Raw genomic sequence first — 27,571 nt, 5'->3', positions numbered from 1 at the left:
ACAAACCCATGCCTTTTCAGTGATTGTTCCTCACTTATTGCTACTGACTATTTTATATGGTAGATAGAGGTGAAAGAACTATATACTGCCACCTCAGATTTGGTTGTCAGCAACATTCTGCACACCATGGCATTGCTGATCATGTCTGATCATGGACCACAGTTCGTTATTGACTCCTTCAACCAATTTGCAACCAGTTCTGAACTTGAAACATGTAACAATCTTGCTAAGACATGCACAATTGAATGAGGAAGTTGCACACACACATTTGAAGAAAAATGCTGATTTGTATACAACTTTGTTAGCTTACTGGTCCACCCCACTTCAGTATGGCTTATCACCATCAGAATTGCTGATGGATGAAAAACTGAACACTCCATCGTTACATCCATGGAACTATAGAAGGAACAGGAGTGGCTAGCTGTCCAGTATACAGGTGTCACCATGCATAGTGGTTGACACATTTAGACCAAGGAAAGTATAGTCTTTCATGAGACAGTGGACCAACAGTGATAGTCTATTTTCTGTACAGCTGAGGGGGTTGCACACAGGTGCCACAGGAACCTTGTCTCATTATGGACCAGTCATCCATTAATAATTGATTAAGATTAACCCAGTGAAGAACGTCATGACAACAATGACTTACTGACTGGTCAAGAACAAAATGCAGGTCAACAGTCCTCAAACCAAAACCTACTAATTTTTTGAGTCAGAAGAGAACGTATACTGGAGAGCTGTGAAACCTGAAGACTGCCTGGATGCGTGAAGTCACGGGTTTTGTTGGGGGAGATGGGATGGTAGTAAATGTAATTATGTTTATGAATGTATAAATATTAGTTATGGGAAATAAAAGCTTGGGGTAAGTTGATTGATCTGAAAAGATTAGTGCTGAAGTTTGCATTAAGCTCCACCCAATCTGATGATATCATAGGACTTGACTGGGGAGTGGCAGAACATCTTAGGATATCCTCAAAGTCTTTGTAACAATGTTTATTTTGACTAATATACCTTGTATCTGACTACTATCATACCAAAAATATATTTTTAAGACAAGAGCTGCTACTTGTTAAACTTCCAAGTCATTTTCCTTCAACCACTTTAAACCAAGTAGGTCCTGAGAACCCAGTCAGAAAGCAGGTGGTGGCAGCAATCTATCCAACCATATGTTAACAGCGGTTGGAATCACATGCACATGTGATTTTGGTGTCAGAAGCACTCCTCTGAATATACAATCTAGCTCCACAAATATGACAAAAAACACGAATTATTCTCCTGGAACACATTAGAAATGTTTTTGATTAACTTTTTGGTGCTTTCAGAGTCACTAATAGGTACCAATGGCTCTGGTAGTTTGATGATAGTATGTGACATGTGACTCTAGATCATGCTGCTTGGCAGCATTTTGGAGTGGACAACGCCATAACTAAGATTCAGCCTATGCTGATCAGGTGATCACTGGATGGGGGTTCACAGCTACAACCCTGGCTGCTTTTTTACCTTGCTGTTCTTTCTCATCCTTTGTGAGGGCACGAAGGCTCATGTATTTGGCAACTGCTCTCCATCAGGTTAGGTTAACTGAATGTGGGCTATGATTTTAATGTGAAATCTTCCCTATTTCTTGGGACCATATAATATTGAGTTTTGACTCCACGCTGAGGAGAGGGTGATTTAGAAAGGTTTGAGACTGTGAATTAAGTTTTATAAACTAAACTTTAAAATAAAATATGATTGATCTTGAAAGGGTACCAAGATTCACAGACCTGTCACAGCCCTGCATAGTGCTGTTCTATCTAGATTTTGAGATTTCATGCATTTTAGAGCAAAGTCACTGTATAGAAGGTCAGGAATGCTGAACTGCTTTTTGTCCTTGTTAATTTGGTGTAAATTAGTTATTTTATTCCAACTGATCATGATGCGAAGTAATGGTCCTTGGTGAATGTTTTGAACCACCTCCTCCTCCTCAACAGGAGGCTTCTGTCCATGCTATCATGTACATTAAGGAACAGACCCATTTGAGAAGTCTCCAGCTATCACCCATTCAGTTTATTGGGTGGCTATTGCTGTCTAAATATCCAGGTGCAGGGCCCAAAAGAAACAGAAACCAGTAAATGACTGCAATATAAAACTGTTTCCTTGTCATAAATTATTTGTTATGAGCAGAACCTGAGTTGACAGTGATTTTGCTCTCCCTTGTCACTATTAGGAGTGAATTGTGGAAAATGTTGACAGCATGATTAGCTGCAACCCAGTGCGAATAATGAGTTAGTAGGTGCTGTGCTAAGTAATAGAACTAGGAACAGGTGTCCAGACAAGAGCTTCCAAGGTATACAAGAGATCACTGGATAAAATTCAGTTAGCGTAGTGAAAGTGGATAGATCGCTGGGGTCTTTGAGTTTGTGATCAAAATTACTTTACTTTCCAGGTTCAGATTTTCACAATTATTTACTTCTGGTTCACAGTTACAGCTCATTACTGCTTGAACTACTTTAACTTGTCACAGTATTCCAGCAATGTTTGTAGAGATCAATAATTTATTGATTTTTTAGGAAGTGAAGCAGAACTGTAACTATTGCCCCTCCCTTTTCATTTCATCTTTGATCAACCATTTGAGGATAAAAGTGCAACCTGTCTATCTCACCTCTTTTTACTGCTTTTTTAATAGAATCCCCACCATGTGGAAACAGACCATTCGGTCCAACAAGTCCCCACCAACCACCGAAGATCATCCCACCCAGACCCATCGTCCTACCCTATAACCCTGCATTTCCCATGGCTAATGCACATAATGTACACATTCTTGAACCCATTGGGTAATTTAGTATTGTCAATTCACCTAACCTGCACATCTTTTAACTGTGGAAGGAAACCAGAGGACCCGTGGAAACCCATGAAGATACTGGGAAAATGTGCAAACTCCACACAAGACAGTTGCTCAAGGCTGGAATCGAACCCTGCACTGAGGCAGCAGTGCTAACCGCTGAGCCACCATGCTGCCTTGCAGAATAATTTGTTTCAATAGTAGCCTTCGAGTTTCTGTCAGTGTGTTTAATCCTAGTAGTCTGGCTGCAACGCACCAATTGCTGCTTTGCCCTCAGTCAGTCAGCATAGGCAAAGAACAGTAGTGGGTGGGGGCAAGTCAGCTCAGAGCTTTCAATTGATCATAAACTTATTAAAAATGTTGTTGCTTCTTGTTTGAATAGATTCCATGAACAATAGATTCAAAGTGAAACACAGAAACATTCCCTGTGGTTTTAGTTCCTCTAGCTTTTATTGTTAACTCAAATCACCTTTGTTTTTGTGCCCTTGCATGAGACAGACATGTGGAGGAATTCTGTTTTGCTGTAAGGTTCTTAGCAAAGTTTGTAGAACTGTGGTAATTTTTTTTTGTTGGTGTGATTATGTCAAATTTCTGAAATGAAGCACATTTTCAGAATCTCTAGAATGTGAGACTTACAACCATTGTATGTATAATGTTTCTGATATCCTTGGAGAAGAGTGGAAATATAATGGGAGCCCAGGAAAATGCAGTGCAGAGCAGAGATAGCAGGCCCGTGGGATTAATTTTAGATTGTCAGAGCCAAAGGCTGGCATAGACATGATGACTTTTGTAAACCTTGCATATGTGACCTCTGCACTCAAATAACTTCAAGCAACTGATATCTGACTTAGCCCTCGCCTGTACCTTTATATACCTTCTACAAAGTAGATCATTTTGTAGGAGAACATTTGTTGGGATTAATTGTGTAGTTTGATTTTGTTAGTACACCGATCTGCAAGGAACTGATATTAAACAAATTACTTTGTAAACAAATTTTTAAGTGAAGTTAAAATGGGAGGTCAAATTGAGATCAAACATTTTTGATTTTTGCCTTCCTCTTGTTTTTTTTGGACTACTGCCAAACCTATGTTGACTTCTGGTTCTCTTCACACAGTATGCATAAGTGTCCTAGAGTGGGAGGAGTTTTTGAGATATTTGGAAGATGTGCTCGTGTACTGTACAAATGCAAGTTCTACTATTCTTTCCTTCTATTAGCAATATTGTTATGCACTCAGCAACTGTGGGGCACCAAAGATTTGACTGTAGGTAAGAGTGTATTTACCTAGTGACAGTCTATCATGGGTCTACATATTCATGTCCAAACTTTCAAACTCCCTTTCCCTTGCCAAGTACTTTCTGTCACTCCGTTCTGATTTATATTTGAGCTTGCACGATATTTCAACAGCTAGGACATTTTAGGATGAGCAAAGGAATTGCTCAGGCAGTTCAGTGTTTTTCTCAGTAAGTGAAGTATTCTTTAAAATGTATTAATTGTTGCAGAAAACATGACAGCCAGTTTGCATCTTGCAAGCAATATGATAATTGTATATTCTGTTTTAGTGCTTTTGATTGTATGATATGTAATGACCAGAGCATTGGGAGGCATTCTTTGTTCCTTTTGGAAACCGGTGTTTTCGGATCTCTGCCAGAAATTTAATGTATTGTTTTAAAAAAAAAGCACCTCCTGAGAGGGCAGTACTCCCTTGGCACTGCACTGGGCCGCCAGCCTGGATTTATGCACTCAAGTCTCTGGAGTGGGACTTGAACTGGTACCTTTCTGACTTGGAGAATACTACCAATGAGAGAACATAGAGCAAAACAAATTTGGAGAAACATTGCAAAGCCAGAATGGCATAATCACATCCTTTTACTGAGCAGCTTTGCTGAGTCTCATTGCACTGTTGAAGTTGGTTTACCAGGCATTGTTTGTTTTAGTTTTGAGCATCTTGGAGAGAAGCCAGCTCTACAAGTGTTACTACTGCAGCCAGTGATTGAAAAAAATAGTAGCTGGCGCCACGTTTCTATTGTTTTTTTTCCAAAGAAGATCCTGTTCCTGCACCAGGCTTTTTTGTTAAGGGTACAGTTCATCGGCGGGAAAAAAGTGCAGAAATTAAACAGGAAATCTGAAAAACCAAGTAAGAAAGTGAAAGGCTCAACACGTAGCTGAAACCCATTGATATGATAAGTCCCACAGTGATCTATGCTGGGCCCTCAACCTGTTGTAGTTTACATCAGTGGTTTAGATCAGGGGATCAGAGGCATGGTGGCTATATTTGCAGATGACAAAACGATAAGCAGAAAAAGTATATTGTGACAATGGCATAACCAGGATGCAGACCGATATAGATAAAATAAGTGGGCATTCATTTGCTAGATGAGGTATAATATGGCAAAATGTGACATAAAAACATCAAATGCTAGAGAAACTCCAGTTTGGCAGCATCTATGGAAAGAGAAACTGAGCCAACATTTTAAGTTACAATCAGAAGACGATGCTAAAGAAGAAGCCAGACTGGTCTTGATACATCAAGTTTATTTTTCTCTCTCCATGGTTGCTGCCAGACCCACTGCGATTCTTCACATTTTTTTAATCGCATATTTTCAATTTCTGCAGTTTTTCTTTATTTGAGAAATGAGAATTTGTTTATTTTGGCGTGAAGAATAACAATGCAGAATATTATTAAACAGATGCTTGGAGGATTCTGAGGTAAAGAGGCATGGGCTTGTTTTCATTGCACTTTATTAGAGTGAGGAATGATTTGATTGAAGGTAAATAAGATCCTGAATGGTCTTGATACGCTGAACTTAGAGTAGCTGTTTACTCCATGTGGTAGTGTAGAACTAGAGGACAATTTTTAATATTACAAGTTGTCCTTTTAGGAACAACCAAATGGCCCACACCTGCTCCCAATTTTTAGTTTGTATGTGTATGTGTTTGTGTACATGATTGCTTAGTGAATTAACTAGGAAATGCAGTTGAAAACTCAGTGAGACTTTATCTATTCCTGATCAGTAGGCTGCACTTTTTTGCATCAGCCAAGCTGTGATAATAACCTTCTGAAGACATCTATCAACGTTGGCTGGAACTATCAGCAGAGTAATTAAACAACTACAGAGATTGCATCACAACAGTTTTTAGCAAATATTGCACATTTAAAGCATTAATGAGGAAATTTTTCTCTGAAGGTAGTGAAACTGTGGAATTATTTACCACTGAGGGCAGTCTGGACTGGGTTGTGAGGTATATTCAAGACTCAGACAGATTTTTAATCAGTAAGGGAATCAAGAGTTGTGGGGACTATGCAGGAAAGTGGAGTTGAGGATTACAGTTCTGTAATGATCTCATTGAATGATGAAACGGGCTCAATGGTCTGAATGGCCTATTTCTGATGATCCAAGATTCTGAGGAGGGAATAAGGTGTTAGTTGATCAGGAAGCTGTGCTGGTGTTTATAAAATTGAGAAGATAATTAAATATTATTGGCAGACAAACCTCACCCCTGATAGTTGGTGCTCCATTTAGCTGCTGTATCTCTGACCAGAGCACTCAATTTTCTTTGGCTTTAAATTGGACCAGCATGCCTTGGGTTCTGCAGTAGCACTAACAAATATTTTAGATATGAATTCAAAAACTAGGCACAGTCATAGTTGGCTTCGTTTGTGTTAAAACCTCAGCCTATCCTGTTGCCTTTGCTTTGGCAAGCTGAACAGTAATCATTTGACCACAACAAGGAGACATGGCAATAAGATTGCATTAATGAATTTTGGAATGCAGGGTAGCTAATGCTCTGATTGGCATTTTTGCCATGGTAAAAACAATGACTGCAGATGCTGAAAACCAAATACTGGATTAGTGGTGCTGGAAGAGCACAGCAGTTCAGGCAGCATCCAACGAGCAGCGAAATCAACGTTTCGGGCAAAAGCCTTTTGCCATGGTGACTAGTTCCTTACCTGACAATTTACTGATTTATTCTCCTGTCTGAGGGTCATTTGTTAAGCACTAGGACAAGGTAGGTCACAGTTGGCAGAGAACAAGTTTTGAAAACTACTGATGCAGTTTTGAGTTCCCAAACAATTGTCCATGATTCTGTGTATGTTCTATTTGTGCATGCATATCAGAAAGCTCATGATGGTCCATTTAATAGGGAACCCCAGTGTTACTTAGGAACAAACTAAGTTGGCACTTATTGCCTGTCTTTAATTAGCCTTGAGAAGATGGTGGTGAGCTCCTCTCTTGAACTGCTACCATCTATGTACTCCCACGGTGCAAGAATTTGACCAGCCTGTTGAAAGAATGATGAATTATAGCAATGCAATTAGGAGATGGTGCACACTTTAACTAGATTGCTAGAATCTTGTGGAAGGGTGTAGATATTTAAGGTGGAGGAAGAGGTTCTAATCAATGGACTGGAAAACAGGATTTGACAGGCACTTGGAATCCTGCTTCACCATGTCTTATTAATGCACCATTGCTGACAGCTATTCCATGAATATTGGCTCTTTCTTCCAGTACAAGAGCATTAGAACTGCATTTTAAAGACAGGTCAACTTTTCTACAAATGTTGCAACACAAATCCAATCCTTGGTATTACTGAAAATTGGTGAAGAACATAATTAAATAATGTTGGCAGACAAACCTAACCCTTGACAGTTGGTGATCCATTTAGCTGTTGTATCTCTGACCTGAGCACTTGATTTTCTTTGGTTTCCCCATTTCCCCTTTTATTGCACCACGGATCACATGAGAATTTCACAATTCTAATTCGCTAATCTAACTTCTGCACTTGAGTGAAGACATTGTTCATAGATCTGATTTAGAGATTTGCATTTCCTGCAATTGCTGTGGTTTTATGGGATGCATGTACGTCAGCTATATAGTCAGCACTCATGTGGAGTAAGTGTTTTAAAAGTGCAAGAGTGAATCATTGCTATAAACTTATTAGAAGAGTCATTCAATACAGCAATAACTTAATGGCATTCTTTTACAAGTTACATTTTAACTGCGTTGAATAGAAATACAGTCGGTTCTGATATAAAGCGACAGTTCCATTCTCGTGCAATCTTGCATTATAAGAAAATCGTGCAGTAACCTCCCCCCATGCCACTTAAACTAATGGTGCTGGAATCAAGTTATAGCCAACATTGGTAAGGAAGGTTCGCATTCTCCGAATAATGGTCTAAATTCTTCAGTTGTGTTAAAGCCAATTCGCATTGAAGAAACATGCATTACAGAAGAATCAATTGTACTTTGCAGAAAAGAAACTTTTAACTGCATTCACAGCACTCTGATTACAGTTTATCAGTGACAAGACCAATTATATCACTGATGACTTCTAATTGCTGGCATTTCAGGATGCACTTTTGTTTAATGTATTTTTCAAAACACATTCAGCCCAAGAGAGGAGGCGGGAGGACAGGGAACCTTTCTTCAGACAATGAGTTAGTGGATAAGTATGTTGCCATGGGAGACTGTAGACCGTGGTTACACCTTTTAAGAGAAAAGTGGATGACCATTTGAATTGGTTGAAGGTACAGATTTGAGAAGAGGGTGGGATGGTGGGCCCACTCTTTCAATGAACTTTGTCACAACGATGTTTCAGGTTAATATTGCTTGAAGGGCTCATTTTTTTGAAAGATCATGATTTCTTTAATATTCAAAAAGAAAACCATCTACATAATTTTAAGGTGAAACATATTTGTTATTTTCTAAAAGACTGATTGAAAGAGAATATTGAGATTGTGTTACATGAGAAAACTGTGTCTGCGAGATTTTACAGACAACCATGCCTAATTAGTGGCGTGACCACAAATCAGCAACACAAGTCAGTTTTGCAGCTTCAACTAGATAGGTGGCAATTTGGGCTAATTATTATTTTATCTTTTATTAATTTTTGTCTTTCAAGATTGTGGTTGTCGTGGACTCATTTTATACAGTATGGTACTGAAGGAGTGCTAAACTCTGGAAGGAAGCCCATCATTCAAATTCTGGACTAAATTGAAGCCCCATTAGTCCTCTCAGATGGATGCCATAGCTCTTTTAAAGAAGTGCAAGAGATTTCACCCTGTTATCCTGATCACTCTGTATTCCTTAGTAAGTATCAATATCTCATTCCTGTTTTGAGGGATTGCTGTGCGTACATTGGTTGCTGAGTACTTACAACAGTGATTCCCCTTCAAAAGTGCTTCGACTTTAAAATGCTCTGGAAAGGAATGCCGGTCTTAGCTTTCATAAGACCTTCTGACCTAGGTACTGAAGTGCTATTCAACCCATCAAGTACGCTGCACCATTCAATGAGATCATAGCTGATCCGATAATCTTCAATTCCATTTTCCTACCATTTCCCGATGACTCTTGATTCACTTACTAATTAAAAGTCTGCCTATCTCAGCCTTGAATATACTTAATGAACCAGCCTTGACATCCCTCTGTGGGAAAGAATTATAAAGATTCATGACGCTCTGAGAGAAGACATTCCTCCTCATCGCTACCTTAAATATGCAATTCCTGATTCTGAGCTTTTATCCTTTGGTTCTAGAATCTCCCACAAAGGGAAACAACCTTTTTGCATCCACTCTGTCAAGTCCCCTAAGAATCTTGTATGTTTCGAGAAGGTCACCTCTTTTTCTTGCAAATGACTTATTGCTCACAGCAAAGGTATATTCTCATGAGGTAAAAACACTAATCCACATATATATTCTCATGAGTACAGGCCCAATTTCCTAAGCTGTACTGGTATGAGCCTCACTAATCAGTTCAGGACTTCTTCCAATACCAGTATGTCATTCTTCAGATAAGGGACGCAAAACTGTTCAGAATATTTGAGATGGGATCTGAATAATGCCTTATAAGGTTTTAGTAAAATCTTCCTACTTTTATACTTCATTCCCTATGAAATAAATTCTAACATTCTATCTGTTTTTACTATTACTTGTTGAAGTTGGATTTTAGCTTTTTACGATTCATGGATGAGGGGACTCCTAATTCCCTCTTCTGTAGCTTTCTGTTGTCATTCTCTATCGAAATAATATTCAGCTCCTCTGTTCTTCCCACCAAAGCGCACAATCTCAGTTTCCTGTGTGTGTATTATATTCCACCTGCCAAGTTTTTGCCCATTTGCTTAAAATGTATATATCCCTCTTCAGACAAGTCATTAGTATGTATTGTAAATAATTGTGATCCCAGCACTGATTCCTATGGCACACCATTAGTTACAGCTTGCCATCCTGTAAGTGTCTCCCATTCCAATTTCTTCATCAATTAATTAACCAATCCTCTCTCCATATTACCTCCAGCACCATGAACTCTTATCTTAATAAGTAGCCTAATGTAAAGTCCCTTCTGAAAATCCAAATGGATTACATTTACTCCTTCTACTTTATTTATCCTGCCTGTTACCACCTCAAAGGATTCTAGGAAATTTGTCAAGCATGATTTTCCCTTCATGAAACCATGCTAATTCTGCTTGATCAAATTACTTACTTTTACATGCTCTGCTGTTATGACCTTTATAATAGACTGTATAATATTTTCCCAGTAACAGATGTTAAGCCTTTTGTTTTTGTTTACTTCTTTCCCTTTTCAAATAAATGTGTTACTTTGGCAGTTTTCTAATCCTGTGGGACTTCTTCAGAATCTAAGGATTCATGGAAGATTGCTACCAATGTATCCACTGTCTCCTGAGCAATTTTCTTTAATATCCTTTGATATATCCCATCAGATCTGGTAGACCTATCAGTCTTTGGTCCCATTAGTTTATCTAACACTTTTTCTCTCATGATAGTTATTGTATTTGTTTCTTTTCCTCTTTGCACCTTGCATACTTAGTAATTTTGGAATGCCACTAGTGTCTTCTAATGTGATGATTGATACAAAATATTTGTTAAACTACTCTGCCATTTCCTATTTCCCATTATTCTTTCCCCTGCCTCGTTCTCTAAGGGACCTAGGTTCACTTTGGTTTCCTTCTTTTTTTTTAAAGAGGCTAGTGCTTTCCATCATGATATTATTTGCAAGTGTACTATCGAAGTTTATTTCTCCACTTTTGTTTTGGTTTTAAAACTTTCCCAATCCTCTGGCTTACCACTAACCTTTACCACTTTTTTTCTTTTCAGTCTGATACTATCTTTAGCTTTCTTGCTTAACCACGGTTGGCTTATTCCCTTCCTAGAATCTTTCTTCCTTACCGCAATGTGTCTTTGCTGTGAGCCGTGAACGTTTTTTTCAACAAGTCTGCCTCAACCTTTTTTTTTTGGCTAAACTCCTTTTCCAGTCCTCTCCATCCAGCTCTGCCGTCATTTCTTTGTAATTACCCTGACATAAGTCAAGTGTAGATATTGTCGACCCACGTTGCTCACTTTCAAACAGTGTTTAGTTCTTTCATATTATGGTCACCTTTTTTTCTAGAGGATCTTTTGTTCTGACAAAATTTATTTAACCTGCCTCATTGCATATCACCAGATCCAAAATAGCCTGATTCTTGATTGAATCCACAAGATATATGCTCTGAATTCTTCCTTGTGGCTTTCTCTGCCAATCTGACTATTCCAATCTACTTGAAGATCAAAGTCACCTGTGATTAATGAACTGCCTTTGTTCCATGCTGTCATTATCACCTGAATTTGTTTATTCTCTGTTCCACCATATAGCTAAAATCAGGGGTCTGTGCCAGTGTTTTTTTCCCCTTTCTATTTCTTACCTTCACCCATATGGTTTCTATGTCTTCTGATTGAAGATCATTTCTTGCTTTCGTATTTATCCAATCCCATATCAACAAACTAGCTCTGTCATCCTTTCCATCGTGCCTGACCTTTTGCAAAGTTACATGCCCTGAATATTTAGTTCCAGCTTTGATCTCCTTCTACCCATTGTTTCTGTAAAGGCTATAAGATCATGCCTGTTGACCTGTACTTGAGCCGTCAATTTATTTCTTTTGTTCTGCACACTACAGACACTCAGGTGAAGAGCCATTAGTTTTTGCCTTTTTACCATTCTTCTCTCCTTTTCTCCCCTCCTGTACCTTTCTGTTTCACTCTGGGTATCATTATTCAAATAGCTGCCCTGACCATATCCTCTTGCTTTGTAAGCCTACATTTTCCCTCTCCCCAACCCTTCCTTCTCTCATTAGATAAAAGTCCTTTCCTTTCCTTCCATTCCAGTTTGCAATTAGATTAGTTTCATCCCTTGAATCTGAGTTGGACTTAATCTTTGGTTAGAAAGAAATGTTTAGTAACCCTTTTTCTATTGAAATGTGCAAAGTAGCCTAATATACAGTTATTAATCTGGTTAACCCAGCCCACCCATAACATGGGTTATCATGTTAGCAATGTATTAGAAGCTATTATGTAATACCATTCCAGAGGGAAATAGTACAATCAGTTATTTCTCACACTGCTCATGCAAGAGGTTTGTAATAAGAAGTGATAAAGAGTTATTGGCAGAACAGAGAGATCATCAACTACCCAGTCTGTGCTGGTTGGCAGTTGCTGCTGCATTAACATTCAACAGGACTTTGATTTTAAATACCATTTAGTTCTGCACTATTAAATCCATTGAGCAAAAAATATTTAACAGCTTATAAATTTACAGGGTTACAAACCATTTCAAGGTGATAATATGGTTTTAGAAAGCAATTAAGTTTGAGAATGAAATACTTCACAACAAAGCTGACAATAAGATTGATAGGTTTCTGTTACTTATCATGACATTCCTTTTTGTTTTTTTGTGAACTATCCATTATGTAAAGGTGCAAGTTTCAATTTAAATGTGAAATCCTGTGAAAAACTGCAAGTATGATTAGAAAATATAATTTGCCGTGATTGGCGTAGACTTACTTAGGCCAATAGATTTGCAAAACATATTCACAATCTTGCTCAGCTCAAAGATTTGACCCAGCTGATAAGAATAAATAACTGGGTTGGATAGACCATAAGATTTCAAGTTTGATTTTTGTTATCAGTTACAACTGATCTCAATAGCGTTGTGTTATGGAGGGGTCCCAGTGTTCTCATTATTCACAAATATCCAGTGATTTAGACTACAGTAACAATCAGACTTATTTTTAACTTCCTATCCTTAGAATATACATGCAGTGCAAGGTGCACATTTTTTATTCTCTCACCCACACATATGCTAACACACGCACTCACCCTCTGTCTCTGGAACTTATGCTGTCTCTTTCTATCTCACTCTATCTCTATGCGAGGAACTTCAACTCTCTGTCATCCTGAAATCCCAGACCAATGTGTCCCACCATGCCCTTGAACTTTTCTTCACCTTGAGCTGAGATTGAATATCCAGTATAGCTAGTTCTCAAGCCCTGTTGGGCTGGTCAGTTCAGTACTTTATACACCTCAGGCTTACATCTTCCACCTCATAATGTCATTCAGGTTTACTTACCTCTGCACGCCTTGTGCTAAGCATATTTAACCATGCCATCTAGTGAAAAAGACTACACTGGAGCATGCAGTTATAATTCCTGTCAGAGGATTTTTAAACTGCTACAGCTCACAGGAATATGATTCAATGATTGAAGAGGAAAAAGTGACCAGAACAAGTGGGACAGGTGTGTACATATTGTCAAAGCAACATTTCCTGGAGGAATGATGAATTATTTTATCCTTTCATGGGATCTGAATATCATTGGCAAGGCCAGCATTTGTTGCTCATATCTAATGGCCTTTGAGAAGGTGGTGGTGTGCCAACGTACCTCTATAACTAGTGTCAAAAAGCTGAAGGAAATTGTCAAAGTTGGTGAGAGATGCTGTAGAGGGATTTGAAGAGATCTTGATGTAAATACACAGGAATAAGCCATGGGATTCTTTTTACATCTTCTCTGGAAAGCAGGCAGAAAGTAAATAAGATCTCAGTTTTATGCTTCATGATCCTCAAGCCATCCATGTGTTTAAAATTCTCATTGCCTTTCTGGTGTGGTTGCAAGATTTCACAACACATCAAGTTGTGGCATTATATATGGCGAATGCTGACGAAGTTGAAACTGGTGAACTCCACAAAGGAAGCCAAAGCTGTTGCATTATCTTTGCGAGAACAGACTGTGGCAGAGGAAACCAGATTATTAGGCCAAGCACTCATGCTTGTTCTCTCGCCTTGATGGATGGAAAAAGGAAGCAGTAATCCTGCTGCGATATGCTACTTGTGAATGAATAGAAAGCTGGACAGATTTGGGGGAAGACTGGAAGCACCTGATGATCCAGCAACTGAACACTAGGTTGAGGATCCACAACCTGGTTATAGTGTCTTGGGGCTTCAACATGAGTTACACTTGTGATTGCATATCTGTATGGCAAAGCTCATCAGGAATCAAAGTGAAGAGATGCACAAGTTCAAAACAAGTCTTCAGCAGATCTTTGTGGTATTGACAAGGGCTTTTGGGAACGATAATAGATTGTCACAGCTTGAGCAGAGGTTTTGAGCGCACACTACCCGAAGGAGAGGGCCTGTTCTCCATATGCTGGAGCTGATGAAGCTATTCACCTGCATCATCACCATCCTTCACATCAATTGTGGACAGACAGCTGAAGGACTGCTGAGTTGATTTGGTGAGGATTTGAAATGTCTGGATGGTGTTGAAGAGGCCTAATAGTGACAAACATTGTCCTTTTGTTTTGAAGTGTAGAATCACAGCATTCCAGATCATGAGGAAAGATTGGACTCCTATGGTCAGGAAAGAGGTTACCACTGGGGAGGTGACTGTTGGTGTGCATTTGGATATAGACCTCAGGCTAAAGAAGCAGGTGGAACTTATGGCTGTTCACTAAGAGTAGATCTAAATCTTGCTGTGCATGGTGGCTCTGTGGTTATCACTGCAGTCTCACAGCACCAGAGATCCGGGTTTGATTCCAGCCTTGGGGAACTGACTGTGTGGAGTTTGCAGATGCTCCCTGTGTCTGCGTGGGTTTCCTCCGGGTGCTCCGGTTTCCTCCCACAGTCCAAAGATGTGCAGGTCAGGTGGATTGGCCATGCTAAATTGTGTTAGGTGCAGTTCTGTTCGCTGAGCTGGGAATTTGTCTTGCAAACTTTTCGTCCCCTGTCTAGGTGACATCCTCCGTGCTTGGGAGCCTCCTGTGAAGCGCTTCTGTGCTGTTTCCTCCAGCATATATAATGGCCTGTCCCTGCCGCTTCCGGTTGTCAGTTCGAGCTGTCCGCTGTAGTGGCCGGTATATTGGGTCATGCCTCTAGGAATTCCCTGGCTGTTCTCTGTTTGGCTTGCCCTATAATGGTAGTGTTGTCCCAGTCGAATTCATGTTGCTTGTCGTCTGTATGTGTGGCTACTAAGGATAGCTGGTCGTGTCGATTCGTGGCTAGTTGGTGTTCGTGTATACGGATCATTAACTGTCTTCCTGTTTGTCCGATGTAGTGTTTTGTGTAGTCCTTGCATGGGATTTTGTACACTACATTAGTTTTGCTCATGTTGGGTATCTGGTCCTTTGTTCTGGTGAGTTGTTGTCTGAGCGTGGCTGATGATTTGTGTGCTGTTATGAGTCCTAGTGATCGCAGTAGTCTGGCTGTCAGTTCAGAAATGCTCCTGATGTATGGTAGTGTGGCTAGTCCTTTGGGTTGCGGCATGTTCTCGTTCCGTTGTCTCTCCCTTTATAGGGCATTATAGGGCAAGCTAAACAGAGAACAGCCAGGGAATTTCTAGAGGCATGGCACTCATCCACAGACTCTATCAACAAACACATCGACCTGGACCCAATATACCGGCCACTACAGCGGACAGCTTGAACTGACAACTGGAAGCGGCAGAGACAGGCCATTATAAATGCCGGAAGAAATCGCACAGAAGCGCTTCACAGGAGGCTCCCAAGCACTGAGGATGTCACCTAGACAGGGGGCGAAATGTTTGCAAGACAAATTCCCAGCTCGGCGAATAGAACCACAACAACGAGCACCTGAGCTACAAATCTTCTCCCAAACTTTGTGTTAGGTGCATTAATTCAAGGTGAGTGGGTCTGGGTGGGTTACTCTTCGGAGGTCAGTTTGGATTGGTTGGGCCAAATGGTCTGTTGCCACACTGTAGGGAATCTAATCTAAAGGGGTGCCCCACAGAAGTGTTGAAATTGTGACAGGTGATAGTGGGGACTGTAGATGCTGAAAAGTCAGTGTTGATAGGATGTGGAGCTGGATAAAGCACAGACTGATGAAAGGTTACGACCTGAAACATCAACTCCCATGCTCCTCAGATGCTGCTTCACATGCTGTGCTTTTTCCAGCTTCACACTTTATCGAATTTGAAATTGTGACAGGATTGAACACTTCAAATGAGATTTCAAATGCTTCAACAACTACCATCACCATTTTCGTAAGGGACAGTGACCTTATCCTTTCAATCACCTCCCCATCTCATTAGATTTTAAACTAATTGAGCCTCTCACCAGGAGCCAAGTGTGAGATGAAAGTTCTTCAGGAAGAGGCTCAATCTTATGACTTGGAGGAGCCAGTGCCGGATTGGGGTGTACAAAGTTAAAAATCACACAACACCAGGTTATAGTCCAATGGGTTTATTTGGAAGCACTAGCTTTCAGAGCACTGCTCCTTCATCAGGTAGTTGTGGAGAATAAGATCATGATCACAGAACTTATAGCTAAAGGAGTCCAGTGTCATGGAGATGTGATACATTAAACAGTTTTAGATTAAATCTTTCATCTTTTAGAATGGGAAATGCTGGTTTCTGTTCTTTTGATATGTAAGTCCCAGAATTTGTCCTGTAGTGAGCATGATGTTTGGTAAGGTGTAGCATTATGTCTAATTGACACAGGAGCAGAGGACTGAACTGTCACTCACCAGTTTCTTTAATAACCCTTGCTGACAGATGTGAGTTGATTAATGTCTCTTCCCTCCTAAGAGACTCCACATCACTTCAAGCGCGCCTTATCATGGCTAGATTGTGGTCTCCTTGTCTGTCCTCAATCACACTTTACATAGCTTTAGATTTCTAGTAGTTTGTGACCCAGACCATACTATCATAGTAATAAGGAGGTTAAGAATGCCTATGGTGGTGAGGTTAAGTGAGATCCAAACCAGGTCAAGACCGGTAGTATTGGATGCGGTTTCACCTTTTCATCTCAAAAGAGGACCTCAGATAGCTTCAGCTGTTTGGATGCCAATCTCATCCACTGACCCAGAGCCAGGTGGTGAGACACTGAAACTGTTAAGAACTGATAGAGGACCAGAGAGGAGGTTGGACTCCTTTTGTTGGCTATTTCATAAGAGTCATAAGAGATGTACAGCATGGAAACAGACCCTTTGGTTCAACCTGTCCATGCCAACCAGCTATCCCAACCCAATCTACTCCCACCTGCCAGCACCCAGCCCATATTCCCTCCAAACCCTTCCTATTAATATACCCATCCAAATGCCTCTTAAATGTTGCAATTTTACCAGCCTCCACTACATCCTCTGGCAGCTGATTCCATCCACATGCCAACCTCTGCGTGAAAAAGTTGCCCCTTGGATCTCTTTTTTTTATATCTTTCCCCTCTCACCCTAAACCTATGCCCTCTAGTTCTGGACTCCCCGACCCTAGGGAAAAGACTTTGTCTATTTATCCTATCCATGCCCCTCATAATTTTGTAAACCTCAGCCTCCGATGCTCCAATGAAAACAGCCCCAGCCTGCTCAGCTTCTCCCTAGAGCTCAAATCCTCCAACCCTGGCAACATCCTTGTAAATCTTTTCTGAACCCCTTCAAGTTTCACAACATCTTTTCAACAGAAAGGAGACCAGAAATGCACACAATATTCCAACAGTGGCCTAACCAATGTCCTGTACAGCCGCAATGTGACCTCCCAACTCTTGTACTCAATACTCTGACCAATAAAGAAAAGCATACCAAATGCCGCCTTCACTATCCTATCTACCTGCGACTCCACTTTCAAGGAGCTATGAACCTGCACTCCAAGGTCTCTTTGTTCAGCAACACTCCCGAAGACCTTACCATTAAGTGTATAAGTCCTGCTAAGATTTGCTTTCCCAAAATACAGCACCTCGCATTTATCTGAATTAAACTCTCCATCTGCTACTTCTCAGCCCATTGGCCCATCTGATCCAGATCCTGTTGTAATCTAAGGTAACCCTCTTCGCTATCCACTACATCTTCAAGTTTGGTGTCATCTACAACCTTACTAACTGTACCTCTTATGCTCGCATCCAAATCATTTATGTAAATGACAAAAAGTAGAGGGCCCAGCACTGATCCTTGTGGCACTCCACTGGTCACAGGCTTCCAGTCTGAAAAACAACCGTCCACCACCACCCTCTGTCTTCTACCTTTGAGCCAGTTCTGTATCCAAATGGCTAGTTCTCCCTGTATTCCATGAGATCTAACCTTGCTAATCAGTCTCCCATGGGGAACCTTGTCGAACGCCTTACTGAAGTCCATATAGATCACATCTACTGCTCTGCCCTCATCAATCTTCTTTGTTACTTCTTCAAAAAACTCAATCAAGTTTGTGAGACATGATTTCCCACACACACAGCCATGCTAACTATCCCGATTCAGTCCTTGCCTTTCCAAATACGTGTACATCCTGTCCCTCAGGATTCCCTTCAACAACTTGCCCACCACCGAGGTCAGGCTCACCGGTCTATAGTTCCCTGGCTTGTCTTTACTGCCCTTCTTAAACAGTGGCACCACGTTTGCCAACTTCCAGAGAGAGGTGAAGCAAATCACCCTTCTTTACAGTGCTAAGTGACAGTGTTGATAGCACTTCATAACTGAACAGGACACTTAGGGACAGAAAAGATGAGCAGAGAGCATGTTACTGGCTCTGGTTTCTGATATTGATAACCTTCAAAATTGTGAAAGGTGTACTTTGGCCAAAGCAGGGAAGCGGTTCACCCCAATATGGGATCCTTGTTTGCCAAGAGTCACCTAGAAATCTCTGTGATAAATTTTATCACCCAGGATATCAGCAATAAAAGGGCCAAACTTATTCTCATACTGGTGTCTTCACTATGTTCATATAGAGCATTCATACCCGTGGCCAAAATGCTACAACTACTGCCAGTCTGTTAGTATGTAATTAGTTTGCCTATTTTAATGTTGTACATTGGATTCACAGTAATCAGGGATGTTTCATAAAGAACTAAAGTCTTACAGAAGCATTACCAAGAACTTTACCCTAACTAATGACAGTACAGACAATTCAACCAGAGTCTGCATGATAATCTGCACATCTTGCCATCTGAGATTGATCAAAAGTGGCCTGAGTACTTTCCTGAACTGGATTATGCCTGTAATAGCAACCTGCACTATGGCACCGCAGGCTATTCTCCATACTGCCTTTCTTTTGGATGAAATACAAACTAGTTCCTCAAACAGATGTAAATTACAGGCTTAATTCTTTGTAAGTGCTCAGTTTTTCTAGTTGAGCCTTAATTTCTCTTCAGTTTTGTACAGACCTGCTATCGATGGAGTTACAAGTTCCTAATTTACCCTCCACTGAGTCATAGAGATGTACAGCACAGAAACAGACCCTTCGGTCCAACCCAACCAATGCCGACCAGATATCCTAACCCAATCTAGTTCTAACTGCCAGCAACCAGACCATATCCCTCCAAGCCCTTCCTACTCATATATACCCATCCAAATGCCTTTTAAATATTTCAATTGTACCAGCCTTCACCACTTCCTCTGGCAGCTCATTCCATACACGTACCACCCTCTGAATGAAAAGATTGCCCGTTAGGTCTCTTTTATATCTTTCCCCTCTCACCCTCAACCTATGTCTGGTTCTGTATTCCCCCACCCCAGAGAAAAGGCTTTGCCTATTTATCCTATCCATGCCTCTCATGATCTTATAAAACTCTATAAGGTCACCCTTCAGCCCCTGATGTTCCAGGGAAAACAACCCCAGCCTGTTCAGCCTCTCCCTATAGCTCAAATCCTCAAACCCTAGCAACATCCTTGTAATTTTTTTCTGAACCCTTTCAAGTTTCACAACGTCCTTCTGATAGGAAGGAGACCAGAATTACATGCAATATTCCAAAAGTGGCCTAACCGATGTCCTGTACAGCTGCAACATGACCTTCCCCATTCCTGTACTCAATACTCTGACCATAAAGGAAAGCATCCCAAACGCCTTCTTCACTATCCTATCTACCTGCAACTCCACTTTCAAGGAGCTATGAACCTGCACTCCAAGGTCTCTTTGTTCAGCAACCATTAAGTGTATAAGTTCTGCTCAGATTTGCTTTCCCAAAATGCAGCATCTCGCATTTATCTAAATTAAACTCCATCTGCCAGTCCTCAGGCCGTTGGTCCTTCTGATCAAGATCTGGTGTAATTTGAGGTAACCTCCTTAGCTGTCCACGACACGTCCAATTTTGGTGTCATCTGCAAACTTACTAACTCTACCGCTTAAGCTCACATCCAAATCATTTATATAAATGATGAAAAGTCATGGACCAATACTGATCCTTGAGGCACTCCACTGGTCACAGGCTTCCAGTCTGAAAAACAACCCTCCACTATGACCCTGTCTACTAACTTTTGAGCCAATTCTATATCCAAATGGCTCATTCTCCCGGTGTTCCGTGAGATCTAACCTTGCTAACCAGTGGCATGCCATGCGTTTAAATTTTTCATTACACAATTGAGATCACTAAAACTTGCTGTAAACAAGGCAAAGTATTGTGGTGTTGAGTCTAGACGGTTGCTATAATTCTTGTTTGACCTTAAGCTTTATAGAGATGAGGTTTTGGTGAGGTCCATGGTGTATCATATGGATGATAACCATGCTACAAGTCTGTCCACAGTTCTCTTAACTATCTCAGTCCTCTTTTTTTAAAAAGAACAGGTTGAAATTAAAAGTTCAATCTGTCCATCGGTGATCCAAGATTATGATCCATGGTCATGGCAGAAGTGTTTTTCGGTTTTGTCCTTCCCCACATATTTTATTTCTGATTTCCCGATTATCTCTATATTTGATTGCTGAAGAAGTGTGTATAGAGTCAGAGAGATGTACAGCATGGCAACAGACCCTTCTGTCCAACCTGTCCATGCTGACCAGCTATCCTAACCCAATCTAGTCCCATCTGCCAGCACCCAACCCATATCCCTCCAAACCTTTCCTATTCATATACCCATCCAAATGCCTCTTAAATGTTGGAATTGTACCAGCCTCCACCACTTCCTTTGGCAGCTCATTCCATACGTGTACCACCTTTAGTGTGAAAAAGTTGCCCGTGGGTCTCTTTTAATTCTTTCCCCTCTCACCCTAAACCTATGTCCTCTCGTCTGGACTCCCTGACCCCAGAGAAAAGGCTTTGCCTATCTACTCTATCCATGCCCCTCATAATTTTGTAAACCTCTATAAGGTCACCCCTAGGCCCCCGACGCTCCAGGGAAAACAGCCCCAGCCTGTTCAGCCTCTCCCTATAGCTCAAATCCTCCAACCCTGGCAACATCCTTGGAAATCTTTTCTGAACCTTTTCAAGTTTCACAACATCTTTCCGATAGGAAGGAGACCAGAATTGCGTGCAATATTCCAATAGTGGCCCAACCAATATCCTGTACAGCCGCAACATGACCTCCCAACTCCTGTACTCAATACTCTGACCAGTAAAGGAAAGCATACCAAACGCCTTCTTCACTATCCTATCTACCTGCGACTCTACTTTCAAGGAGCTATGAACCTGCACTCCAAGGTCTCTTTGTTCAGCAACATTCCCTAGGACCTTACCATTAAATGTATAAGTCCTGCAAAGATTGTTGATTGCTTCTCAGGACTGAGTCAGGAAGGGCTTTGGGCTAAAGAGAAGACAAACATGCTTTTATACAGTACTTTATTGTCCAATCAAAATCACTCCCAAGTGCTTTGCACTTTGAATTGTTTTTGGTTACAATCAGTCTCCAAGCAAGGTTCCCCAATTTGTTACAGTTCTGGATGGGATGCCCCAAATCCAGCCCAGGAGTGCTGAAATGGTTCTTTATTCATCAGCTTCCTCAGCTGATCACAGCAAGGTTAATTTAAGCAGGCTACCTTTCCCTGTGGATATCCAGATTAAATGAACGTATGTTTTAAAATGAACCAATTTAAACAGGCTTAACAAGGCTGTTAATAAAAAAATGACTGTATTAGTTACTAACCACAAGAAGAAATAATAACTCAACTTGTAGACAAACAGAGGTAAGGAGAAGTTCCAAGACATGCAGATCAGTCTCTTATCAGTGGTGAAAAGTGGAGAGTAGAATATTGCAGCTGTTATAGTGGATGTTTAACAATAGCATTGACATTAGTAGCTCGACTGTTAATTTTGAGATTCTTGGCCTTGAGGTTGTTTACAACCTTTTGAGGTTGCTTTATCCAGTTCCTTTTAACAGTGGCTATTTGGCAGCACTCCAAGGAAGAGTATTTCTTTTACACAGGTGTTTAGTGGGTTTTCTCACAGATGACCTTCTAGTCAACACAATGTCAGCCTATTACATACATAACACATTTGTGTTTTGTACATCCTTTGAAAGGTAAAACACAAACATGTCTGCAGGAGATGTCTACTCCCTGCTGTGAGGGGGTTTGGGCAGTCAGCCACTCATTGTCTCTTCCTTTTTCAGTCTTCCCCTGATTCTGCGCAGGTGTGACATTCCAGAATTCTTCTCCGGGCAACAACTCCGGGCAGTGAATTTACAACCACTGTCATCTGAACTGTATCAGTCCTCTTTTTGAAATAAACAGGTTGGAATTAAAAGTTCAATGTGTCCATAGGTGTTCCGGGGTTATGATCCACGGTCATGACAAATGATTAGGAGAAAGTAAGGACTGCAAATGCTAGAGACCAGAGTCCGTAAAGTGTGGTGCTGGAAAAGCACAGCAGGTTAGGCAGCATCCAAGGAGCAGGAGAATCAATGTTTTGAGCATAAGCCCTTCATTCATGTGAGATACTAAATTGAAACAGATGTGCCCTGTAGCACTGTTCATGATCTCTTTTATCACTTTGCTGGACAGGATATATCTGGGCAGTTTTACACGTTGGGCGGTGGTGTGGCTGTACTGGAACGAATTGACTGGGGTTGCAGCAAGTTCTAGAGCACACCTATTCAATACTATTGCTGGAATGTTGTTAAAGTCCATTATCTCTGCAATATTTACTGCCTTCAACCATTTTTAATATCCTATGGAATAATTCAAGTTGGCCAAAGAATGGTATCTATGACAACAAAAACAACAATTGCTAGAAAAACTCAACGGGTCTGGGAGCATCTGTGGAGAGAAAGCATAGTTAAAGTTTTGCATCCAGTGACCCTTCTTCAGAACTGATTGTAGCAAGGAAAAGGCTGATGTGTGTGTACATATACTGAAGATGGGGTGGGTGAGCGTGTAATGAGTGAACAATAGGTGCAGATGGAGCCCAGTGAGAGAACCATGGTTTACAGATAAAGAAATATGTAAAGATCAGCTTAGAATGCAAGTGAAGCAGTACTTTAACTGCAATTCACTTAATCTAGTCTACTGTATTCACTGCGTGCAATGTAGTCTGCTCTACACCAGGGAGACAAAATACAGATTGGACAACCACTTTGTAGAACACCTACGTTCTGTCTGCTTGTCTGACACTTCAACTCACCACTATGTTCCTTGGTCAACATCCCCGTCCCAGGCTTGCTGTAGTGCTCCAGCAAAGCTCAGTGCAAGCCCCACAAACCTAGGCATTGTCATCAAATGGGCTGCTAGCACAACCATCCCATTGTTAGCTACCAGTGGTCCCCATTAGCAGCCCTTGATTTTCCTCGGCTGACTGTTACCCATTCCTTTTTCTGCCCAAATGTTATATTCCCCTCTCTGGGCTGTAACTCCACCTATCATTTACTATTCTTCACCTCTTGTTAGGTGTTGTAATTGTCAGCCATAGTTCATAACTGGTTGTAGCAAGACTGAGCGACTTAGTCCTGATCCATTGGTTATGTGATCATTTACTACTGTCCATTGCATGCAACATCTGTTTAGCTGCGAATAGTTGTGTTATAGCTTTAACAGGTTGAAAGCTCATAGTTATGTTTGTCACAGTGTTCTGGGCATGCCCATCTGCCCTCTTCATTGAATCAAGGTTGGCACTGGTTTGATGATAATAATTAAAGTTGCTAGATTTGTTCAAAGTCTAAATTAACTATAACACATCAGAAATCATGGTCCTTTAGTTTTGATGCAACAACTAGTGTAGGTGGTTCTGCAATAACGTGACAGTTATGTTCCTCTGCAACCTTGCACTATAGAAAATTGCATTATGGAAAACCACTATAGAAAATAGTTCTGTAGAAGATCGCTAATGGAAAATCGTTATACTTGTTCAGCGGGAAGTTCATGTTTTCCAAACAATGTCCACAATTTGTCAATTGTTGTAGCCACTTCACACTGACAAAATGCACGTTATAGCAGAATGGCCTGTACAAATATTTGTTTGATATCACAGCTGAGCAGTCTGTCACAAATAGCGCTGTAGAAGATCGCTAATGGAAAATCGTTATACTTGTTCAGCCGGAAGTTTACGTTTTCCAAACAATGCCCACAATTTGTCAATTGTTGTAGCCGCTTCAAGCTGATGAAATGCACAGTAGAGCGGATTGGCCTGTACAAATATTCGTTTGGTATCACAGCTGAGCAGCCTATCACACCATGACCTCTGTTTCAGATAATTATGGGTTCAAAACCTAATCCAACGACGAGCATATAACTTTGGGTGTCAGTGCTCCTGCTGTACTGAGGGAGAACCTTATCAATGGTATGTCTTTCAGGTAAGACATGAAACTGCGAACTTGTCGGCCCTGTCAGGTGGAAGTGAAATATTTTACGACACTTTTCAAGGAAGAGTAAGAATATTCTCACTGTGTCTTTGTCAATATTTATCACTTGACCAACATAATTTTCTTGAAAAAGAAACCAGTTGTCTGATCATTTACACATTACACAACGCACAGCAGGTTCCTACAACAGCTAATTGTATACCTTGGTTTCTACATCACAATTTTGGTGATATTTTAAAAGAATATTATTTTCTGTAAAGGCATTCTGTAAACTGAAATATTATTCAATTTGGACTGACTGATCAAAACATAGCGATGTTCTACTGATACAATAATGCTTGAAGAGAATATGTTCATGAGGTACAGCCCAAGGCCATGGTGGGAGCAGGAACAGGCTGCAAGAGGGCGGGAGTGGGAGCAGACTGCGAGATGGCAGTGTGGTTACAGTGACGATGTTGAGCCTGGAGCAGGGTATGTTGAGGACGAACAGGCTGGGCACTTATGGACTGTGGTGTTGAACTGTTAGCTGTGTTTCTTTGTTTTTCCACTTTTTGTTGTAAAGGAGTTATGTTTAACTTTTTAATATTGTTTTCTTTATTTTTCTTTGTAGCAAGATTTTATATCTATGTACCTTCGTACCTAAGGTGGTGCCATAAGTAGCAACTTGTAAACTTTTCACTGTATTCCTGTGAGCATGTGACCATAAACCTAATTCATTTCCTTACAGATGATTGACTGATCACATACTGTTGTGGAACATTATTCTATCCACAGAGGGATGTCCATCTTGCATGGGGCAGTTTGTGTGCTGAGCTTGTGGACAAAATCTACCCTGTCATGCTTTGTAGTGGATTCTTGGTACACAGTCACCTCTGCAACAGAATCGAACAGGAGCCAACAAACACTTGAAATCACTGAGAACTGTGTGTTTTGTTCATTTGTGGGATGTGGGTGTTGCTGGCTGGTCAGCATTTATTGCCTGTCCCTAGTTGCCCTTGAGAAGGTGGTGGTTAGCTATTGCCTTGAACCGCTGCAGTCCACCTACTGTGTTTACCCAAAATACTGTTAAGAAGGGAATTCTGGGATTTTGGCCCAGTGACAGCAAAGGAATGGCAATGTATTTCAAGGTCATGATGCTGACTGGTTTTGAGGAGAACTTGCAAGTGCTAGTGTTTCCATGTATCAGCTTGCTCTTGTCATAGGGTAATACAGCATGGATCTAGATAGGCACTTCAGCCAACTTGTTGATGTTGACCAGTTTTCCGAAATTGAACTCGTCCCATTTGCAGTCAAGAATCTGCATCAGCCCCTTCCATTCCAACATCATTGTGAGAGATTCTTCCACTGCTGCAAAATCAACTCTGTCCTTTCAGTGATTAAATGGGCCCCAGTCACCTTGCTTTCTGTTGTGATGGAATCCAGCTCACCATTTCAGATTGATGATCCCTCATGTCATGAAGCGCCATTGACCTGGAGCATTTTTCAGTATAGATATTGCCTTATCCACTGAGTATTCCAATTCTTGATTTCAGCAGTTTGGATTTTGGGGCGTTGAACTGCATCCCTGATTACTCCATCCCACAACAGGGCTTGAAAGCTTTAGAATAACAGAAACTCACATCTAATTTTAATGATTTTACCAAAAGCGCAAATAATACACCAGTCATATTTCTAACAAACATTACCTCTTGCTACCTTGTTTCTACAGACCTAAAGAGACTGAAAGAGGCTGAATCCATCTATTGATACAAGGGTAGCTAGATATAGAATACGCAGCTTTACATGCAGCTTTATAACATCAAGTCCTTCTATATAGAAGTTGTTGTGGGTTGGAAGTGCTTTCTCAGGATCTTTGGTGAATTTCTGTGCTGCATCTTGTAGAAATTACAACCGCTGCAACAGGGAGTCAGTGGCAGAGTATGTGGATGTTTATAGATGTGGTGCCAATCAGAGGGCTGTTTTGTCCTGCATTGTGTCAAGCTTCTTGAATGTTGTTGGAGCTTCATTCATCCAGGCAAGTGGGGAGTATTCTATCACATTTCTTTCTTTCCCCTTTAGAGGATGGACAGGCCTTTGGAAAGTCAGAACATTAGTTACTTGCTACTATATTCCGAGCCTCTGATCTTCTCTTGTAGCCATTGTATTTATACAGTGAGTCCAATTAAATTTCTGGTCAGTGGTAACCCCCAGAATGTTGTAGTGGGGGATTCAGTGATGGTAATACCATTGAATGTCATGGGGTGGTAATTAGATTTTGTCTTATTGGTGATGGTCATAGCCTGGCATTTGTGTGGTGTGAATGTTACTTGCCACTTATCAGCCTAAGCCTGGATATCGTCCAAACCAATTTTGAACGTGAACTACTTCAGTATCTGAGGAGTCTTGAATGGTGCTGAACATCTTGCAATCATCAGCAAATATCCCCACTTCTGACCCTGTGATGGAGGGAACACCATTAATGAAGAGCTGGAGATGGTTGGGCCTCAGGCACTACCCTGAGGAACTCCTGCAGAGATGTCCTCGAGCTGAGGTGACTGACCTCCAACAACCACAATATCTTCCTATGTAATACGCCAATCAGTGGAGCATTTGCCCTGATACCCCTTGATTCCAGTTTTGTTAGGGCTCCTTGATGCTAGATTCAGTCGAATGGGGCCTTGATGTCAACGGTTGTCACTCTCACCTCAGCTCACCTCTGGAATTCAGCTCTTGTCCATTTTTGAACCAAGGCTGTAATGAGGTCAGGAGCTGAGTGACCCTGGCAGAACCCAAACTAGAAATCACTGAGCAGATGCTATTTGACAGCACTGCTGACAACACTTTCCATCACTTTTTTTACTCATGATTTAGAGTAGACTGTTGGCATGGTAATTGGCTGGGTTGGATTAGCTCCTGTATTTTTACATACAGGATGTATCTGGGAAACTTTTCACTTTATCAGTTAAGTACCCGTTTTATAATTGTACTGGAAGAACTGGCTTAAGGGAATGCCATGTT

General features: G+C 40.9%; 1 protein-coding gene across 6 annotated transcripts in view; it reads left to right on the top strand.

The window, feature by feature from the left end:
• Positions 1-27,571, top strand: part of capn15 (calpain 15) — a 302,119-nt gene that overhangs the window by 138,588 nt on the left and 135,960 nt on the right. The window contains exon 4 of one of the 6 annotated variants that reach the window (XM_072559732.1): positions 8,721-8,908. The exons of the other annotated variants lie outside the window; for them this stretch is intronic. The gene's annotated coding sequence lies outside the window, so the exon portion shown is untranslated. The remainder of the gene's footprint in view (positions 1-8,720; positions 8,909-27,571) is intronic. 6 annotated transcript variants of the gene reach the window in all.

This window comes from Chiloscyllium punctatum, chromosome 40 (genome assembly GCF_047496795.1).
Source record: "Chiloscyllium punctatum isolate Juve2018m chromosome 40, sChiPun1.3, whole genome shotgun sequence".
Taxonomy (NCBI): Eukaryota; Metazoa; Chordata; class Chondrichthyes; order Orectolobiformes; family Hemiscylliidae; genus Chiloscyllium; species Chiloscyllium punctatum.
The sequence above is the reverse complement of the archived record's forward strand: the minus strand, read 5'-3'. Positions and strand labels throughout refer to the sequence as shown.